This window comes from Melopsittacus undulatus, chromosome 1, assembly GCF_012275295.1.
Source record: "Melopsittacus undulatus isolate bMelUnd1 chromosome 1, bMelUnd1.mat.Z, whole genome shotgun sequence".
In the NCBI taxonomy this organism is placed as follows: domain Eukaryota; kingdom Metazoa; phylum Chordata; class Aves; order Psittaciformes; family Psittaculidae; genus Melopsittacus; species Melopsittacus undulatus.
Window position 1 is genome coordinate 38,189,865 of NC_047527.1, and position 13,789 is coordinate 38,203,653.

Here is a 13,789-nt window from a genome sequence, read left to right on the forward strand (position 1 = left end):
ATATTCTTTGGCAACATTGCTTAATCTTGCAGTCCTTTTAGATCAGTTCCTTATTAATTTGTTAGAAAATTATTTGCATTAAAAAAATGAAACAGTATATTTATAATTGCGATAGAAGACCTGGGAGAATGTGTGCATGCAAACATGTCTCTGTCTTTATGAAGAGACTTAAAAACTGCAGTGGGGCTGGGTAGGTGTGAATGGCAAGTAGGATTTAACCTGTAATGACAGTAATTTCTAATATGTGAGCTCAGTTCTGATACCTGTGGATTTTTGCCAGTAGTTTTAATGGGACTATGATACTAGTTATAAACCTTAAAAGAGAAAGTTTTAAACCAAGGGGTTTTAACCTTGTTGCCTTAGCTGATTGCACTGATTACCTGCTTGTGAAAAAAAAAAAAAAGAAAAAACTCATTCCACTCTAGCAGCACAAGAGCTATGAATGGAGACTCTTGCTTAGGCTCTCATGAATTTAACAGGAGGCAAAAAGAACAGATTCCAGAAGGGTTTAAGTAGCTGAAGTCTGGAATTTTGCTCATAAATTATCCACGTTTTCTAGTGGAAAGTTAACTTGCTACTCCAAGGCTTGGATACTTTTCTAAATTTTGGGATTGTTGCAGATCAATACTGTGAGCTGTGATTGAAACTGTGGGTCTTATAAGGAAATGTCATTCATGGAATAGCTATATCCTTGACAGGTTATGAATAACAGATTAGTAATAGTTTAAAGTAGATATGTCCATTGGACATTATCTAATTTTGGAGAACATAATTGTGGAAAAACACAGGAAAATCAGGCCAAAGTCTAAGCAGATGTTTTCAGTTTTATTTTCCAAAGCCACAATGATTTATGTAAGAATTTTTTACGTATTACGTAGATGCCATTTATGACCATAACAATAATACTTAGCTTTATGCAGCACTGTATGGGCAAAATTGGTCCAAGCACCAATCCCAGGGCTGTCAGTGAATTGTATTATGTGGGATACTAGCCCCATATGTGCAGGTCTTTAAGAATTTTTCTTAATTTTTCTATGTACTGTATACTCTGGTCCCCAGATTTATGTGAGTTCTGTTTGCTTTTTTTTGTGGTGGTCCAAAGCTAGGAGGTCTCCATCTCCTCCCAGTATATAGAGAAACAGAAAACCAGCAACAAAAGAAAACCAAAATTACCGTCACTTTAAAAGCACACATGAGGAGCTTGTGACTCTTGACACTGCTAGTTGCTAAGCTCTTTCAGTATTGTATTTTTATTGTGGTTGAGGGTTAATTTGACCTAAAGAGGCACATGCAGTCTCTGAAGTGTACCTTGTTTCTAGGTAATTTGTCAATATGAGCTTGGATTGGCCCTTGTTTTGTTCAGTCACATACAGTTTGCATTTTTTAGGGAATACGTTCTATGTTTTTTGTATTATGGATTTGTGAAAGCAGGTGCAAAAATAGGATGATGTGCTAGCACAAACATGCTTTTATCATGGCTGTCACCTGAGAAATGCTCAGTTAAGCCCTGTGCAAGAACTGTACGCATCTTCAGAAGTACCAAATGAGAATTCCCTTCTGTGCAATATCTGCAATTTATTTGTTGGATTGTAAAGGACGTACAAGCTGTGGGACACCAAGTCAGAGAAGAGCAGCCTTAACAGTCTGTACTGAAGCTTCTTTATCCTTTTGTCTCTCTTTTATGAGATATGTTATTAATAGGGAGTTGTGTGTGTAAAAGCTCCATGGCTCATGCGCATCTAAAACTCTTCTGAGGTGACAGTTGCAGCAGTCTGTAATTTGTAACTTCTACCAGTATAAAGAATTTCAGTATTCTTTTAAGAAATAAATTATCCAAACTACAGATGACTGAGCAGAATTCTTCTAAGGAGAAATGTCACAGATGGAGAGAAGTTGGGTGAAGGAAATGCAGATGAAAAGAAAATGAGGAGTGTCTCGAGGAAAGCCCTTCTCTGGGCTCCCTGTTCTATCTTACCTCAGCTCATTGGTTTAGTTCTGCCGTAAGCTGCAGACAGTTTTTGTGCTTCACATGTAATAGACATTTTGCATGAAATTATATTGCAGTTGCGCTGAGCGAAGATGCAATGTTCAGTCACAGCCTGTAATAACAGGTGTGGTGGTGAGGTGGGCAAGTGATTGAACAAAATAGGTTGTAGCAACCCCTGTCTGAGGTGGAAACAATATAGCCCTTGATACTTTTTAAAACCATGTGAATCTTTTCAAGTCCTTGAGCAAATTTACAGCATTGCCTTCTCCTTTTGCATACAAGTGTCTTGGTGACAGTGCTTGTACTTCTGGCTATAGAGGCTGCTTTCATGGCATCCTTTATTGTGAACCCCATTCTAAACTCTAATATGGCTGCACACATTTTCTCTCTGCTGTAAGAGAAGAGCTTGTGTAATCACTTAGGAGATGGTGTTTCTGAAGAGAATTGAAACCCAGGTTTGAGTACAAGAAGATGGCTGCTCTTGTCTCTTCCTTGTCATTTTTCTTGCTGTGTGCCTTTGACACAATTTGCTTCGTTTGCACAATTTTCTAATTTCTGCCATGATCACTGCTGGCATTCTGCTCCTATCTTACTTAAGTTTACTGGTGCCTTGGTTTTCCTGTTTGGTTTTCCTTAGCACTTTGCCCTAACCACTAGACCTGACTGCTTTTCTCTCTAAGGCCTGTCACTTGTGGAAGAAGCTGAGAAAGGAGATTTCCTGTTTTCCCATTTTCCACACTTCATGCTTGAGTCAGGACCAGTTAGGGCGGCCCTATTGCATGAGTGAATACCCTGAGTTAGAATAGCTTTCTAATGCTAAACCCAAAATTTTATGTTATTTGCTCTAATGGTGCACTCATGGCTCTTAAGAGGTAAAGGATGAATCTTGTAGATCATCTAAGAGCTGAAAACCTTTAAAGGTTTACATAAGCATTTGCTGTCATGCCTGAGTGCTTCACAAGCACAAATAATTTAATCCTTAAAACATCAGTACAAGGGAGACAAGTTCTGCTATTGCAAACAAACTGGTAGAAAACAAGTTCAAAGGGTTTAAGTTGTTTAGCCATGGTCACACATGATGCTTTCTTCAGAACTGACAGAGAACTGACTCATGATTCCTAGGTGCTTGAATTCTAAGACTTTCAGACGCTGTAGTACTGAAATACCTAACTTAGATTGTAAATCCCAGTGAAGCATTTTAACCATGGGGCTGTCTGATGCCCTAGTCTGAAGGCTACACTGTTGGCAATGAGAGAGTCTCACTGGTCATTCCTGCCTTTTTGCTGTGCCAGCATCAAGCCACATAATGAACTGGACTGGGGAACAGTTGAAGTTTGATAAAATTTAGGGAGTTTATGGAAATGTTGGGAAGGAGAAAAGTGTAACACCATTATGCAATGTGCATACTAGCAGTTCAAGAGAAAACTGTTGGAGGTGTATAATTAAGTTTATTATTTAAATGGAAGCTTAGCCAGTATTACAGGAAAAAGCCTGACAGAGTTTCCTAGAGGAGTGTAGTATGGCAGAGCAGCTGCTCACTGGAGAGCAGTCAAGATTATGGCTTAAGAAGATAAAATGCAGGTGCAGATTCTCATCCCTTTAGAGACCCTTAGCTTTGAAACACAGAGGGATTCAAAATGGTTGCTAATAAAACTTAGTAAATTAGCAGGGAAGGAGTTCTTTTTATTCTGTCTTCATTAGAGAATCTATTGTTGAAAATTAAATCACTGATTTAAATCCTTCTACATACGGTCTGGGTTTAAATCCAAGACAACAGATTGCCGCCAACACTTTGTGGAATTGGACATGCTTATATTAAATGCTTAGTCATATAAATAACACTTTCAGAAGTAAATGCTTAACTGATAGCGCTTTGTGTTTTCTGTCTTCTTGATGTAATATTGCCAGCTATTCGTCAAGAGCCAGTCCTTTATCCAAGCTTCGCGCTTTCTAACTGTGGAGCTATAAAGGAGCTTTATATAAAAACACATGGAGACACACACCCACACCCACTCAGGCTGGCAAGAATCCAGAGTAAAAGAAGGCTGGAGAGTCCTGCACTAAAATACTTGCATTTTCCTTCCGGGCCTTCATAGTTCAAGGAAAGGAAAAAGAAAATCTTAAATGTGTATTTGTTCCTGTCAGCACAGGTAAGGGCAAACCCAGGGTACCTCAGCCTACATGTTTGCTTGGGCCAGACATAGTATCAGGGAACAATAACCTGCTCTGTGTGATCCTTGCTTCATGAACTGAGCAGAAACTTGGCACAGCAAAGAGTCTGACCTATGAATTTAACAGTAACAACTGTGTAGCTTTTTGTTTTCTTGTTGATTAGGTTATTAGCAAGAGAGATAGAAACAAGGGTATTTTGACTTTTTCATTCTTCTTCTTAGCCTGCATGCTTTTATTACAGTTGGAAAAATGTTAATTTTTGATTAATTACTATTTTCATCTCCTGTGCCTGCTGGTAGAAATAAGCAGTGCCTGTGCTTTCAAATGGGAATTAAAAATAAATACACACAAGTTATGCATTACAGCATCCTCAGATTCTCCTACACCCTTCGATGTATTGCCAGTGGTTTTCCTAAGAAACAGGCAAGCTGATGTTGTGTGTCAGCAGCTTTCATGGGCAAGCAAGGAGATATTTTGATCTTCTATTCAGGGCCTGAATAAAAAAGGTCTGCAGGGGGTTTGCAAAGCTTTCTGGAGACTGGTGTCCTTCATAGAAACTTAAGATAGATAAAGACATTGGTGTGGTTGTGTTACCATGAAGGTAGTTTTTGCCTACCTGTGAGTATTGAGAACTGATGTGTTGTTCAGCTTTGTGTCATTCTTCATGTGTCCCCTTCCTGTTTCCTAGCCTTGTATATAGTTGAAATGAGGCTTCTCCCTGAAGAGTTAGTCCATCTCTCTGGTTAGACGAGGGACACAGGATTTGACCTGTTTTTCCTTTTTAAATTGTGTTTAAATTATTTTTTTTTGTTTTATTTTGTTTAAGAACCTTTTGGCATCTTTTGCCAGAACAGGAAGAATACCACCCCAGTGGATTTTTTATGGTTCCCATAGCTTTTCTTTTTAGCTTACTGCTCGTAGCTGCAGCCTTCTGAGTCTTTTCATATATGTCAGTGCTTCCTGCTGTTACTTTCATTTTTTTCGATGGGCCTGTGGTTCTTTGTCTTATATGAAATGAGGCTACTGCATGTGATTAGACTGTTCAAAGGGAGCACAGATTCATACTTACTATTAGATGTTGCAATATTTTTATTATTCTTTTCAGTATAGCTTACCAACATAGGTACTTCTTTAGAACAAGCAATTTGCCACAGCAACTGCTAGAGTGTTGCCTGAGATGCTGCAAATAATTCAGTAGTTGCACTGTTCCTTGCCTTTTCAGTGGCACACCTGAAGGTATGCCACACAATTGCCTAAGCTACTTCTGCTGTTGTTTGGCTTGCTTTTTGGAAAGAGAATAGATTTTGGAAGATGTGCATACCTTCCTTTTATGATCCTATTAAAAGAATTTATTTACTGTCAAGTTACAGTTCTACCCTCTTTCAAAGATATTTGTGGAGAGAACACCAGTCAGCAAGTGTTCTGGACTCTGATGTCCCAGTCAAGTATCTGTTCTGCATGTTGTAGGTGTGAATTGAGTTTTTGAGCTGAGATGTATAGTATTTCACACTGTGACTGCAAAATTGTTTGAACAGTGTCTCCAGGATACCTTGGACTCTGCTCCAATTTGCTTTGTTTGTTCCTAATTTCTCTGATTTTAGATTACAGACTTCTTTGTTCAGGGAATGTCATCTTGTTCTGTACAAACTTAGAGCCTGATGGTCAACCCACAGACTAGACCTGCTAGATCTTTAACACTTTCAGTAAACTGTAATAGGCAGAAGTTCAGCAGAAGCTGGGCTTTCCCTTCTTCCATGTTGTATTGATCAGCAGGTTTTTAACACTAATGGTGTTGTCATCCGTGTTTCTTGGTGCTGTGTTCAGTTGTCTCAGTGCTGAACTTAGCACTGCTTTTAAAGATAGGCTGAAGTCTCCTTTTTTAATTTTTTTTTAATGGCAAGGATCTATGTATGAAATTTTAAAGATTTAATTTCTGCTGAGATTTGGTGACATTTTGCCATCTATTCACAACAGAAGCCTTGAAAAATTCAAGTCTACAGACATAAACCAAGTCTACTGATTTAGAGCCTAACTCCCTTGGCTGCTTCTTCATCCTTTTCTTGATTTTGCCCAGAGTTCATGATTGAGTAATTTTCTTTTGCTTGCTTTTGCATTTTCAAAGGAAGCATATTGACCTTGACTGAACTGTAATGTTTAACCATGAAGGCTTTGTTAAGGTTTTATGGGGTTCTGTTGTTTTTTTTGTGGCATGGTGTATGTACACATACTCCTGCTTCTCCAAAGACATTTTCAAACAGCCTCTGTATCAATTCCATTAACTTTCATTTCCTAAACCTCTCCTTCAGGCTGTTAATAACTAACTTTCTTTTTTGTTAATCACTTTTCTTAAAGCTTTGTGCCCTGGTCATATTCTTGGTTTGGTCCCCTTGTGAGGATTTGGAACTTAATTACTGTATGTTATGGTCACTGCCAACAGCTTAGTCAATTGCTTCCTGAAACAATTCAGTGCCAAGTCAAGTATCAAGTCATAAATTCTTGTGTGCATATATAATAGCAAGGCACATTTTTTCCACATTTTGTCCTCCTGTGATGTTTTTTATGAAATATTTGTGAGGTTGATATTACACATCATTATTGTACAAGTAGGCTGTGTTGCCTTCCATTATTACCAGCTGAAATCCTCAGCTTTATTTCATACTCTCAACCCAGGAAAAAGACTTTATGCTGGCCCTAGTTAGGTAGCCAGAGTTTCCTACTTGTACTGTTCGCTCCTTAGTTTTTATGGCATATTGAGACTGAAACTGGAATATACTGATCTCTGACAAACTTGGCTGAGTTCAGGACAACAGTTCTTAGATCTATGATCTTCAGCAGAGCAGCTCTAAAGCTTCTTTAATTTACCTTAGGGATATAGATTCATCCCTGAGATGATGTTTATGTGGAAAAAAACAGAATTTCAGCTCCACTGTCTTTCTCATCAGTGACAGAAATACGGCAAAAAGAAATACGCCCAAAATTTCCAGACTTACACGTTTTAGATGCAGCTCTGGTTAAGATATGGTAATGCAATATTTGCTTATTAGTCTTCTGAAATAGGGCCTATGTGGATTGAAATAAGACTTGGAATATATGAGAGCACTAACATATGTCTCATCCTTAGATCTCTTCTTATCCTGTAATACTACTAGACTAGAAAGACTTTTCTGGAGCTTGTAATTGCTAGTTGCACAGCTAACAAGAAATAGCTGCATAACCTAGTCCTGATCAAGGAACAAAGCTTTCCTGAAGATTATTTTACACATGATGCAGAATGCATTGAAGAAAGAAGCTTTTGTAATGATTAGCTCCTTAGTAAAGACTAAGACTCTAGACAGTGGAAAAAGTACAATGGGTGATTGCGACAGCAGCATAGATTCAAGCAAGCCTGGTGATGATAGTATCATAATCTGATGTTATAATAGGTTAATGTGCAGGTTTGAAGAGGAATTATTGAAAAATTACCATCTTCTATTGTGTGTAGAGCATAAACAGGAGCCAACCAAACAAAAGGATCCCCTATGGCACAACCTCTTGCAATATGGGCTATAGTTATGAGGTTGAGGTAGGACCTACACCCAGGCTGGGCAGGTGTTCTGTGTGGCCTCTTCCTGCCTCAGATGTGGGTGATTTTAATCCACATGCGTCTCCTGTAGGGCTTGTGTCTGGTGCCAGGGAGGTCAGGAGAGGTTTTGTTGACACACTTCCCCTTGACTCCCAACTTTCTGCCTAACTGCCTGGCATAGCCAATGGAAACACTATACATCAAACAGTGTTTTATAGGAATCCCAGTAACAAATCAGGGTTTCAGTAGTTTAGCAGCAAACATTCATAAAGAAAGCAGTAATTCTATGTGGGCTCCTTTTTATGGTACTAAGTCATTCCAGATTGTGCAGATTTATGGCAAATTGGTAACATTAAAATTATGTAAGAGTGCAGAAGCGTTGGACTACTACTTCTTCTTCTCTTACCATTAATCAGATATGTCATAACAAAAGATGAGCTGTGATATATTTCAGAGCGTATTTTTCTATATGGGATGAGCCTGTCTCATGTTTGCTCTGACACTTGCATGACAGATGCACACTATCATATTGCAGTAAGGAACAGAGCTAGCAGCAACTATCCTGACATTGCAACAGTCAGGTAAGCTTAGGTGAAAGTAAGCTTAGAGGTGAAACATTCATGTAGGTGGATGACTGAGAGGGTCTGAGAAAGAGGGGTCATTCAGCAGCCAATCAAGAAGCATCCCTTTGGTAGTTATGGGCAATTTATGCCTGGGCTCCTGAACAGAGACTCCTGGTGTGTGAAAGGGCAAAAGGTGAGGGACATAGGTTGCAACAAGAGAGATTCTGATTAGGTACAAGGAGGAAAAAACCCTTTATGATGGGGGAGGTTAGACACAGAACAGGTTACCCAGAAAGGTTGTAGGATTTCCATTGCTGGAGATGAGCAAACTTAGACAACGCCCTGACCAACCTGATCTCATGTTGCTTTGATCAAAGCATGATCTCATGATGACTTTGAATTAGCAGCTAACTTTGAAGTTGGTGCTGCTGTGAATGGGAGAAGGAGGCAGTTGAACTTCAGAGGCTACTTCCAGATAAATTATCCTGTCATTGTATGTTTTTTTGTGTGAGCTGGGAATAAAGTAAGATCAGCAATAGAGATTAAAGGATCACTTTTTTGCTCTTAGTGGGCTTAGGACCCTGCAGATTTCCACAGAGCAGGCAGTGCCAGACCAGGAAAATGTACGTTTTTGCAACTTTTGTTTTTTATTAGAGAGAAACTGGCTTTCAGAACACCTAAATATGCTAGGTCATATACAGTAACTCTGATTGCTGCCAGAATCTGTCATCCCAGGGACTGATTCTGTGTAAAAATTTACCATCCCAGTCCTTTCCTTTTTTGTAATGACATAAAAGAGATATGTGTAGTAGAGAAAGGAATGGATTCAAGTGTAGGGTTTTCATTTGTTTGTTGATTTTAAAGCCTGAATCTCAAGTCCTTACTTAGTTTTGAGAGTGTTACATTGAGACAGGCCCCTTGTTCATGTCAGTGTCAGCTTTTTCTAAGCAGGGACATGAGGACTGGGATCAGTAGTCTTTCAGTTGAGTGGGGACTGGATGAAAATTGGGAAGATTCTCAGAATATGTTCAATGCAGAATAATCCTTCTGTGGGGTTTGATCTGATACCTGGAGTAATTTTTTAATCTTTCCTGTGAAGGAGAGTCCCTCCAGCTCCCTTCACAGAACAAATCTACTTTATTGGCACTTTATTATTATTTATCTTCATGAGTTTACAGCTTACCTGATTTTAAGGAAGTCATTGCTACAATTTTTTTTTATTTACAGCTGGAATATTAAAAGGCTCCGAATTATTAATTTGCCTAAGAGAAAAATGGTTTTCTTGAATGCTCAAAGGCATTTCTCACAGTTTTCTGATTATTTATTGTAAAAATATACTGTCTGGCATGCTGAGCCAGATTCTGATAATCAGTGACAGTGTAGCTGACTCATTTTGGTTGCATAGAACTATCATAACTACTGAGTATCAAAACATTAGCTAACAAGTTGAGCAGAGCCTCTCCTACTGACATGTGCAGCTTGTTTGTGCTCTGAATGAAAACCACACAATGGTAAGCTGCCAACACACTGCAGCTGATTATTTAAAAAACCCCACATGGTTATGTTCATATCAGAGACTGGCACCCCTTGTGAGTACGCACTTTTTATGTAGCTGTCTCAAATCAACGTGAAACTGAAGGTTACCAGAAATATGGAGCACTAATCTAATAAGCCTCTCTTGCTATTGCTACTTGTAAGATACAGATGCATGGGTATGAAGTTGTCAGTGTGCATGGCCATTATATTACACTGACAGTTTCAAGATTTGTAGAAGCACTTGAGTCTTTCCTCTGTGCACATCTGATTCCCATAAAATATCAACAAGAGTTACAGGCCATGTTGTTTGTGGACTGTACTCTCTAGAGTTCAAATTTTGTAATGTTTGTGGACTTTTTGCTATCTCTTTTTTAAACTGTTATCTGATGTTTTCATCTGATGTCATATTACAAACAAAACCAGAGCCAACAAAAGGCTCCAGCTCCAGAGAACCACACAAATACACAGGATAAACCACAACTTGGAAGCAACACTTTGCTACACTCAGACCTTACCACTTCCTTGCTAATATTTCCCTTTCTGAATCACTTTCTTGTGTACTTACCCAGCCCCCATCTGAGCTATGTTTTTCCTGCTCTGTAGAAGAGTTAATTTGATTTGACTTCCATTTATTTAAGTTCATGTTGACAACCATTTATTTATTTCAGTGTGCATGCATGGGCTTATCAGAGAGCGAAAGATGTGGAGCCTGTTAGCATGTTGTTAGGAAATATTATGGTATTAATTATTATTTTCCATTAGGTTCCCTGTCTGATTTCACTTTGTAAATCCCTAGTGACAGAACCTTTTCTTTGAATAGCTATTCCAAATATCACCTTGCTTCAGAACATGGGAATGTAATAAATTTGCTGCTGGATCAGGTCAGCGGGCCATCCAGTATGCTATCTTTAGCAGTGTTACGGATGCTCTACAGGGAGAGGGCATGAGCCTGACAAATTTTTGTTCTACTCCCTCATCATCTACCATCATAGGACTAGGAGTGCTAGAGGCAGCATCTCAGCTGTTCTCTCTAGTGTCTGTTTTTGGACTTGTCCATAACTTGTCTAATGCATTTATGAAGCTGCTGATGCTGTTTGGGACCACAGTGCTTATGGCAGCAAATTTATAATCTGCTGTGTAAAAAATCGATCACTACTCCACTGTAATTATTGCCACCTCCAAAGAAGTAGCAAAGTGGCATCTTAAACACAGACCAGAAGTCTGTTCTGCCTTGGGCTTTAGGAACCCAGTACAAAATGAGGATACTCGTACCAGGGAGTCTACTGTATACTTTAAGCATCCTTGGGCAGAACCTCAAAGTTACAGAAACCATTGGACCAGAAAGTGCTGACTGCCTATTTCCGTGCCTTTTTTCAGTACCATTTTTTTATGTTGATACATTTAGTAATGTTGGTTATTAAACCTGAAATTAGTTTAGGGGTGTCTGCAGTAGCCTTAAGTACATCCCTTTTCTGTCTTTGTGTGATGCTGGGGTTTTTTTAGTAGACCATCCCGACCTCTGTTGAGCTGGTAGAAGGGAAGGAGACCTGGAGGGGATTCAGAGCCCTAAATATACTCTTAAAATGCACAGCTAATACTTAACTTACTCTCCCCATGTCCGCTGGAGATGTGGGAGGAGATGCTGGCCAGTAGGTATGTTCCTTGGAAAGCAGTTCAGTATATTTTGCAGCATGTCTTCCTTTCAGGCTACTTATGCTGCTGCACATACTAATTCTACACCTCTTCTATGCCTCTATGGCCTTGTCATAGAAAAGTCTGTCCTCATGAGCCTGCTGCCTAGGACAGGACAGCAATCTGTTTCTGGATGAACTGTAGTAATTGCTGATATGGTCAGAAGCTCTTGCTCATTTTCCTTTGCTGGGGCTCAGCATTTTGCTTTAAAAGCTTCAGAAAAAAAACAAACAGTGTTGTCAGAATGCTGACAAATGTCAGATTAGACTTCACCTGCAAAGGAGTGTAACACGGTGAAAGCCACGGCAGCTTTAGCCAAAGACCCGCCTGTTGACACAGTCAAAGTCATGGTCTCTTTACATTTGGTGATCGCCCTCAGCGCTATTGTTCCAGCTGCCAGAGGACAAGCTTGCTTTGACATATCCAACCAACCGCGTCCCAGTGCCATGCTGCGCTGTTCTCGCTGCACCAAGGGCATTGCCATACCGACTGCGAGTCGCCCTAGCCTTTCTCTTTCCTGTTTGCTTCTTAACGGCAGGGTTTAGGTGAGAGCTGTGGGGCTCCCTGAGCTCCCTCTAGTGGATAGCTGATGGAAACGCCAGGCTAGTCTTTGGGAAAATGCAGTGCTTCGGCTCTGTTTCCTCTGGTGGTCGTAGTTCCGTGTCTGCTAACGTGAGCCTGGGAGACGGAAGCCTTATTATTTGATCCTGCTATTTTGTTCCTTTAAAAGCCAAAGGCAAATCAAATGTGTAGCAAAGCTCTTTATAGCTGATAAAGTACATGGCACCAAGTGAATCCATGGGCAATAGATAGCTTAGTTCTAATGGAGCATTTGTATGTCTGGAAGTTTTGTAGCTGTGGGCAAGTATATTTGTATTAGTGTTCTCATGTGCAAAATGATTATGATATTTTTAAAGAAAAATGTTTCATATTTTTAGCATAGCAGATGCCTTTAATCAGCAGAAATGGAATTATTTGTGTGATAATTTGGAACTGAGTTCAATTTACAGTATGTTAATTTAAAATTTTGTATTGACTTTTGAAATGACAGTCGTCAAGAGGAGTGCCCAAAATTCTCATCAGAGATTAAATAAAGCGAGAGTGATTGCTTGAGAAACTGGTCTTCTGAAATGTTGAGATGCCTGACTAAACTCCTGTTGTCTGAGGGTCAATAAGCATTTCAGAGAGGCTGTAGCTGTGCAGAAATGAAACACAAAATAGGAAGGCACACTATCTGTTTTAAAAACTAATTTTGCTGAAGGTGGAAAAAATGTTAGATAACAGCATGACATTTTAACTTCTTAGACACATGACTGAGCAAAGCATTGATCACGATTTTACAACAGGAATTAAATCTAAGCGTTTGTACATTTTAGCTGTTCTATCTATCTGAAATGTGCAAAAGTTGTTGGCAGATAAACTTCAAAGCAGCTGTGCTCAGGATGTTGAAGCTTTGCAATGTTATCAGACCCAGCCACAGAGATTGCATTTTAGCATTAGTGCTGGAAAAACTTGTATTTGAAATGCATATTACCTCTCAGTATGGTAGATACTGCCCTCCCTCTCCTCCCCTCCCATCCCCTCCCTCCCTTACTCCATTCCTTCCTTCCACCCGCCTTCATTTCTGCCTCTCTTCTTCTTTTCAATGTCTCTTTCCAAATGTTCTGTCATCCAGCACTATTCTCAAACACCACTTCCCAAATCATGCTGTGACATCTCACCAGAAGAGACTTTGTGTTTACTATCCTGTGTCTGCCGCCTGACTTGCATTCATGCATTACCTCCTACAGGCCCTGCTACCATGTGGGAGACGGTGGTTGAGGGTTCGTATTACACTCTTTGGCATCCCTTTCACTGCTGTCCCTAAGGTGGTCCTCCAGCCATTTTTCTCTGCTCGACTTTCTGTATGTTTAACCTTTCCTGAAATCACTTCTACTCTTACTAGTGACATTTGGGTGACTCATCTTGGGAAGTGATAATGTGAGACAAGTGACATTAAAATAGTACAGTCAAATGTGTGTTTGGACAGCCTGTGTCCATAATCATACTCCTGCCTTGGAAGAGTGCTGGCTGGCTGAGAGGTAAAATTGGTGCGTTTCATCAGCTGACATTATTTCAGTACTCAAAGTGAGGAACTTGGTAAATCACCATTAACATCATTAGCATAGTTACACTTTTGTTGTAGACATTTGGTAACTGGCTATACATCACTTTTTCTGCAGCTGACCCTTTTATTTCCTTGGGATTCCCGATGTTTATAATAGGAATCCACTTGTA

At 39.6% G+C, this 13,789-nt stretch overlaps 1 protein-coding gene across 1 annotated transcript in view; it reads left to right on the forward strand.

Annotated features, from left to right (window-relative positions):
• The window catches only part of CA8 (carbonic anhydrase 8), a 49,798-nt gene that overhangs the window by 11,500 nt on the left and 24,509 nt on the right, over positions 1–13,789 (forward strand). The window lies entirely within an intron of this gene.